The sequence below is a fragment of the Canis lupus genome, chromosome 5 (assembly GCF_048164855.1).
Source record: "Canis lupus baileyi chromosome 5, mCanLup2.hap1, whole genome shotgun sequence".
NCBI classification, from domain to species: domain Eukaryota; kingdom Metazoa; phylum Chordata; class Mammalia; order Carnivora; family Canidae; genus Canis; species Canis lupus.
This window is the reverse complement of record NC_132842.1, coordinates 13,070,110-13,078,276: the sequence shown is the minus strand read 5'-3', so window position 1 is coordinate 13,078,276 and position 8,167 is coordinate 13,070,110. Positions and strand designations below refer to the sequence as shown.

Here is an 8,167-nt window from a genome sequence, read left to right as displayed (position 1 = left end):
TTGTGAAGGGAGGGAGAACAGACCAGATGATGTCAGCTCTTCTGGAGACTGTGTTCCGAGAGTCCTGGAGTGAGAAGTTCTGCAACACTTGGATCATTAGAAATGTGCTGACTTTGTCACATCATTGGAACCAATCTTTGGGCCGGAAATGACAGGTTCTTTTCCTGTAATTCACAAATTTCCCAAGACTTTTGATTTCTTGTTAAACATTGAGAACCTCTTAGCAGATAGCTCCTGTGGTAAATTGTCTGCAAGAATATATGTCTCCTATATCTATGCTCTTGGGTAGTACAGGGCAGGGGAAAATCTTTTTCCTTCTACCTTTCTGGGTTCTTGGCTGGGGTTCTGTAACACAAGACAATTAAAAAGGAAAACAAATGAGTTTATTGACATGTATATTTCATATACATATGGGAGAAACTCAGGGATGAGTAACTCAAACAAGGGGTTAGAATTTAGGCTTATATAGCATCAGAACAAAAAATAGTAAATTTTCAGAGAAGTTACAAGACAAAAGAAAAAGGCTGTGAGTTTCTGGGCAGATAATTATATGGGAGACTAATTGAGGTGAGGGCCAGTCAGTAAAGTTATGGAGAGTTCTCTCATGCCCTCTTTGGCCTGATAAGGAGCTAGGATTGTCGCTGATTCACTTCTGTACAGATTCATGTCTTGCTTTTAGGTAGGTGGGGGAAGCCTTCCTCTCAATTGCTTTGAGCTCAAAATGTCCAAGTGGTATGTTTGGGGGCAGCAAATTCTGCTCCCCCTCAGTAGTCATTTCTCATAGTGACTGTGAGCTTAACCATGTGTGTTGGTTTGTGTGGTGGGAGAAAAAAATGTGGCATAAGCACAAGCAGACATGTGAAAAAGGCCTGCAGGTTAGGCCTTGTGCTCTCTTGCTGCTCTTTGGAACCCTGTAAACACTATGTAAAAAAAAAAAAAAAATTAGGGCCAGCCTCCCAGAGAAGGACCCACACAGAGCACACACAAGACGACCAGCTAAGGTCAACCTGCCTGCAAACCCCTGGACCTGCAAGTGAGGCTGCCCAGCTGCCGGCCAAACTGCCAGTTGACCAAAAATGTATGTGGGGATCCAGTAGATATGAGCTGACCCACCTGGGAGCAGAAGAATCATCCAGCTGGTCTTGCTCTGAGTCAAATAATTATTAGTTTAAGCAACTGAATTTTAGTGTAGCTTATTAAAACAAAACAAAAGCTGACCAATCCAGCTCCAAACACAACAGGTTAGCCTGAAGTATTATACACTCCTTGAGGGCAGGGCATGTTTCTTAAGTACTGTTTGCGGTGGCAAAATACTGGAAACAGTGGGCTCGTGTTTTATCATATTATGGAGTACCATACACCACAGCCACTAAAAGGAAACATTAGGGAACTTTCCAGAACGCTCGGTGAGACGCAGAGGAGCAGCGGCTGCCCGAGCTGCACCCAGCAACGCGCTCCTTCCTGATCCCCAACATCGTCCTCAGCCCTCTCACCGGCTGTAGAAAATGGTGAAAGAAACCACTTACTATGATGTTTTGGGGGTCAAACCCAATGCCACCCAGGAGGAATTGAAAAAGGCTTACAGGAAACTGGCCTTAAAGTACCACCCTGATAAAAATCCAAATGAAGGAGAGTTTAAACAGATTTCTCAAGCTTATGAAGTGCTCTCGGATGCAAAGAAAAGGAAATTATATGACAAAGGAAGAGAATAGGCAATCAAAGAAGGTGGAGCTGGTGGTGGTTTGGGCTCCCCCATGGACATCTTTGATACGTTTTTTGGAGAAGGAGGCAGGATGCAGAGAGAACGGAGAGGTGAAAATGTTGTACATCAGCTCTCAGTAACCTTGGAAGATTTATATAATGGCGCAACAAGAAAACTAGCTCTGCAAAAGAATGTGATTTGCGATAAATGTGAAGGCTGAAGTGGTAAGAAAGGAGCAGTCGAATGTTGTCCCAATTGCCAAAGTACGGGAATGCAAATAAGAATTCATCAGATAGGACCTGGAATGGTTCAGCAAATTCAGTCTGTGTGCATGGAGTGCCAGGGCCATGGGGAACGGATCAGTCCTAAAGATAGATGTAAAAGCTGCAACGGAAGGAAGATAGTTCGAGAGAAGAAGATTCTAGAAGCGCATATTGACAAAGGCATGAAAGGTGGCCAGAAGATAACATTCCATGGTGAGGGGAGACCAAGAACCAGGATTGGAACCAGGAGATATTATCATTATTTTAGATCAGAAGGACCGTGCTGTTTTTACTCGACGAGAAGATCTTTTCATGTCTATGGATATACAGCTGGTTGAAGCCCTGTGTGGCTTTCAAAAGCCAATATCTACTCTTGACAACCGAACCATGGTCATCATTTCTCATCCAGGTCAGATTGTCAAGCATGGGGATATCAAGTGTGCGCTAAACGAAGGCATGCCAATTTATCGTAGACCATATGAGAAGGGTCGCCTAATCATCTAATTTAAGGTAAACCTCCCTGAAAATGGCTTTCCCTCTCCTGATAAACTTTCTTTGCTGGAAAAACTCCTACCGGAGAGGAAGGAAATAGAAGAGACTGATGAAATGGACCAGGTAGAACTGGTGGACTTTGATCCTAGTTAAGAAAGATGGCGCCATTACAATGGGGAAGGATATGAGGATGATGAACATCAGCCTATAGGGGTGGTTCAGTGTCAGACCTCTTAATTGGGCCAGTGAATAACACTGCAGCTGGCATTTTATATGCAGTAGTGAATGAGTGAAGGACTATAATCATAGCTCACTACTTGCTATTGTTTTTGTTTTAATATTCAACTATAGTAATGTTTTAAAAGTTAAATGAAGAATAAACTCAAATATTAAAAAAAAAGAAACAAACATTAGGTCATGGGATGAAATATATATATATATATAATGAAAATTAAAACAAAAACCCACACACATTTTGGCCAATGACAAAATCCCATGTAATATTTTTGTATTATTATGCAAATGGGAAGAAAAATATGAGCCAGGTGGAAATGTTGGCAGGAATGGGGAAAGATAACCAAAGAGAACAAAGGAAAGGAGAGTGTATTTAAGTATTCCAAAATATATATGATCTTATATAAGAGTATATATATTTTTTCATGCCTAACCATTTCCTGGAGAACCAAACATCTTAGGTGCTAGGATTTCAGCTGACTCTTTTTTTTTTCTTTACACTGTTAGGAATTGTTCAAATTTTATATTGAGTATGTGGTATTTAAATAATTAATATAGCTTTTTTCCTTGTTGCAGAAAAAAAACAAGTACTCCAAACCTAGAGCAGCGGTACACATAGATCAGTGTATAATAGAATCACCCGAGCTACCTAAAAATATAAATTTCTGGGTCCCACTCCACATCTACTGAATGTAAACATCTGGGCATCAGGATCTGGAATCTGCATTTCAAATAAGAACCCCAGGTGATTCTAAATGAACTAAAATATAAGAACCGCTGCTGCCTGAGGTTCTCCAGAATGAATAATCAGCACTACTTATTAAAAAGTCACTGACACTTGAGTGGCTAATCTGGAAAGCCATGAATAGCAAAGGCGGCTGATGGACACTTAATCTGTTCATGTTCCACGTTCAAGGTCGTATGTAATCAACTGCGCCTCTTGTACTTCTTTCTGACCTCTGATTTCCACTGCTACCTCCCACAATCATGTATCTGGCCTCCTCTGTTCATTCATCCTCCCCAACATTTGTTGTTTTCTGTCTCGTTAATTTTCCCCATTCTCACTGGTGTGAGGTGATATCTCATTGTGGTTTTGATTTTTATTTCTCTGATGAGAAATATTGTGGAGGTTTCTCAAGAAGTTAAAAATAGAGCTACCCTATGACCCACAATTGAACTACTGGGTATTTACCCCAAAGATACTGATGTGGTGAAACACCAGGATACCTGCACCCCAATGTTTATAGCAGCAATGTCCACAATAGCCATGCTGTGGAAGGAGACTCGATGTCCTTCGACAGATGAATGGATAAAGAAGATGTGGTCTATATACACAATGGAATGTTACTCAGCCATCAGAAAAGACGAATACCCACCATTTGCTTTAGCGTGGATGGAACTGGAGGGTATTATGATGAGTGAAATAGGCCAATTGGAAAAGGACAATCATTATATGGTTCCACTCATACATGGAATATAAGAAATAGTGAAAGGGACTATAAGGTAAAGGAGGGAAAGTGAGTGGAAAAATTAGAGAGGAAGACAAACCATGAGAGACTCCTAACTCTGAGAAACAAACAAAGGGTTGCAGGAGAGATGGGTGGGAGGATGGGGTAACTGGGTGATGGGCACTAAGGAGGGTACTTGATGGGATGAGCAGTGGGTGTTCTACTATATGTTGGCAAATTGAATTTAAATAAAAAATTAAAAATAATAAAAGAGACGCTGAGTTTCCTACATCCTATGTGCAATCGTGGTAGGGGCACTCCCAGGTGGCTCGGGCCCCCAAATAGAACAGTAAGTCTGGAGAGGTGGTAGGTAGGGAGAGGACAAGATGAGGGTCATGTGGGTAGCCACCTATGTTATTTGGTATATGACTGAGCCTGGATGTGACCCTCATTCTATGACTTTGGGTCTAGTTTTTTTACCTTGGTGGCTAAGTAGAATCAGTGCCATTTTTTTTTTTCCGATTTGGATAACACAAAGGAGTTTGAAGGGCTATAAGCTGTTATATTGTCTGTAATTTACTTTTTAAATACTTCACCAGGGTACTCTGTGTGTGTGTGTGTGTGTGTGTGTGTGTGTGTGTAAACTGTGATCTTCCTGATTCTTAATTCAGGTTTCTTTTTTTTTTTTTTTAAAAGATTTTATTTACTTATTCATGAGAGACACAGAGAGGCAGAGACGTAGGCAGAGGGAGAAGCAGGCTCCCTGTAGGGAGCCGGATGTGGGACTCGATCCCAGGACCCCGGGATCATGACCTTAGCCAAAGGCAGACTCTCAACCACTGAGTCACCCAGGTGCCCCTTAATTCAGGCTTCAATTTAAGGGTGTTTAGTTAGCATTTGAAAGGCTAATCAGAAGCCCATATTCCAGCATATTCCAAATAGGAAGACTCTAGGCCCGTCAGGTAGCCTTATCTTGGATCATCAACAGGGATTCGATCATTAGCATAGGGGACTTATAGCTGATTTTATACTGGTGAAATGACCAGGGGTTAAGTTAAGCTTTCAACATCGTTACATTGCTGTGATCCTCCCACTCCTGTGAGTTCATTGTCTGGATACTCAGGAATGGAGCTGAGGTTGCAGACACAGTCCTGCTTCCTGGTCCTCCAGAAGCGTCTTTCATTCAGGCCTGACCAGTCTGCTGAATGCTGCTAGGACGTCATTGAATCCACCTAAAATAAATCTTTCATACAAGGTCCTTGACAGTGTGCTGGAAAGAGCAAAGAGCTGCCACTTCATGGAACTTACAGAACAGGTTCTACAACTATTATTTGCCAGCTTGCTAGTAAAGTATCTGTAGGTGTGACAACTTCTCATGAGACTTGCTTTTTACTGTAACAAACTGCCTGATAAAGAGGTAGTTTCATGTAACAAACCCACCACCTACCTTGTGGTAACCTATACCCATTAATTCCTAAAAAGGCCTACTAATTGCAAGTGACCAAACTGGCTTAGGTAGGCCACATCATAAACCATCTCAAAACTGTTTCTTCTAGGGACACATAAGTGGCTCAGTGCTTGAGCATCTGCCTTTGGCTCAGGGCGTGATTCTGGGGTCCTGGGATTGAGTCCCACTTCGGGGTCCCCACAGGGAGCCTGCTTCTCCCTCTGCCTATGTCTCTGCCTCTCTCTCTCTGTGTCTCTTCCGAATAAATAAATAAAATCTTTTTTAAAAAATGTGTTTCTTCTAGACCTGCCCACACTCCAACAGAACTGGATCAGCCCCAAGGGAACCTCCTGGGAAAGAGCTGGATGCCAAGGGAGCCTCAGCCCTCCATCATCACCCTCCCAGCCCCACTACCATCCCTACCTTCAAGAACCTAAACCTATAACCATAACGTTAGCTCCTGGGCTTGCTGGGAGAGAACACACAATTTGAAAATGATCCCATGTTCTACTTCTGTGACATGCAAGAAGGTCAAAGGATCTTAACTGGGCTCAAAAGGAATTCCCAAGTTTATATGGTGGGGGGCCAAGGGCTTTGAGTAAGTGGAGGATTCTAGAATGAATGTGGTTTGATGAAATTTGAAGGAAAAAAAGAAAAGATGTTTGAAGGAAAATGTGGGTCAACCTCCTTAACTAAATAATATAATTACTAAGATATGTTGTGTGCTTGGTAGGTGCCTGGAATTGTGCCAAGCATTTTAAAGGGATTATTTAATTCAATCCTTCCAGCAAATGAATGAGGTAGGCCTTACTATCATCTCTTTTTATAAAGAAGGAAGCTTAGTGGGTAAGTCAGTTGCCCAAGGTCACAGAGATAGTAAGCAGAGGAATAAGGCTCGGGTGCAGGACTGTCTGGTGCCAGAGCCCAAGCGCTCAATTACTGTTTTTGAAGGAACTGAAATCATAGGTGTGCAGGTCCTGAAGTAAGCTAAAGTCTTTGGAGACTTCTATGAGCAAAACCATCACAGAACCTTGCCTAAAACCTTGCTTCCATGGTGCTCTATCGAGTACCTGAGTTGGGGGATTACTGGCCCCAGGCCAGCTGGGCTCCTCGCTATAGATGAAACAGCTACTGATCTAGATGTCCTCTTTGTTTGCTGTGTTTGCTGGGGGCGGGGAGGGGTGTTGAGACTCTCTCCTTGATAACTGGGAGGCTAGGGGTGCAGCTGTCCCAGGAGCGTTTGTTCATCCTTTCCAGGTGGGAAGAGAAGCAACGCCTGGCTGGAAGCCGACCCCCTCGGAGCCCTCTCTCATCCTGCTGTCATTGTTATGAGTTCATACTTGGCTATATAAATCCCAAACTGGGCTCTGAAGCACTTCATTCTGACCCCTTTGCTTATTCAGTCACAACCTTGCTAAACCCCATGCTGCTTTCAACAAGGTCAGCAAAGATTGGGTTTGGTGCTCCCAGACTCCTTGCTCATTCCTCGTGTGCACTCAATCATTAGCACTGTAGTATTAGTTTAAACATGCATCTTGGATGGTTGTGCTGGCATTGGAAAAGCCATCTCCAATTATGGAATAAAGTTTTCATTGTCAGTGATGTGGATGGGAGAGAGATGGGGAGAGGAGATAGAGATTCTTTTCCAGGTTAGAGATTGCCCAGATTTTGAAGCAAGGGGAAAGGCATTGGTCTGCAGGGATGTATATACTCAGCAGTCATACACTGTGACTCGTGGGTGTTCAAGAACCGGAGAGGAGAGCTGCAAGCAAACACAAAGTTGAAGGAAATCTCCTTACAGGCCCTATCTCTGAACATCAACACAGCCCTAAGCCCTGGGGGCTCCGCCTATGATGTAAGCAAATTGAACAGTTGCCTAGTCACACCTTTGGGCACCTCCCATCCCAGGGGAAGGGCCGGATCTCCGGGGCCAGAGACTGATGAGAAAGAAAGTGATTTGTACTTAATAATAGAGCTGCTGAATGATAGTCATAATAGAAACCAACCAGAGCCAGGCAAGAATAGAGTCTTTACACGTAGATGTTATCACAAGCTTCTGATCATAGCAGAGAAAGCATGAAAAGGAGAACATGAGAGAAGATCACACTGACAAGTGCCTTTAGGTTTTGATATTTTTTGTTAAACTTATTAGAGTCGAAATATCTCAAGAGCAAATCAAGCATTCTGTTCCACAGAAATTCATTGTGTTTCTTGTTGAAATTTGTATGTGACCCGCAAAGGTACCAACAAAGTCTCTGTCCCCAAGGAACATATAATCTAGACAGGGAGATAAAATATGAGACTACAATATAAGGTAGAATTTAACACACTTGGCATTTACAGATTCAGAAGAAGAAAGAAGTCACTTCTGCTAAGGTGGTCAGGAAAGTCTTCATGGAAGAGGAGGCGTTTCTGCTAAGCCTTGAAATTGAATACACTTTTAACAGGAGGAGGTGGGTGAGGTAAAAGGAATAGGCTGAGAAAACATGAGGCTAAAGGTAAGGTGATTAGTGATGCCTGGGTGGCTCAGTGGTTGAGCATCTGCCTTCAGCTCAGGTCATGATCCCGGGGTCCTGGGATC

At 42.8% G+C, this 8,167-nt stretch overlaps 1 pseudogene; it reads left to right on the top strand.

Moving 5' to 3' along the window:
* Window positions 1-1,491: 1,491 nt before the first annotated feature.
* On the top strand, window positions 1,492-2,694 carry LOC140632880 (dnaJ homolog subfamily A member 1 pseudogene; annotated as a pseudogene).
* The last annotated feature ends 5,473 nt before the right edge of the window (window positions 2,695-8,167 follow it).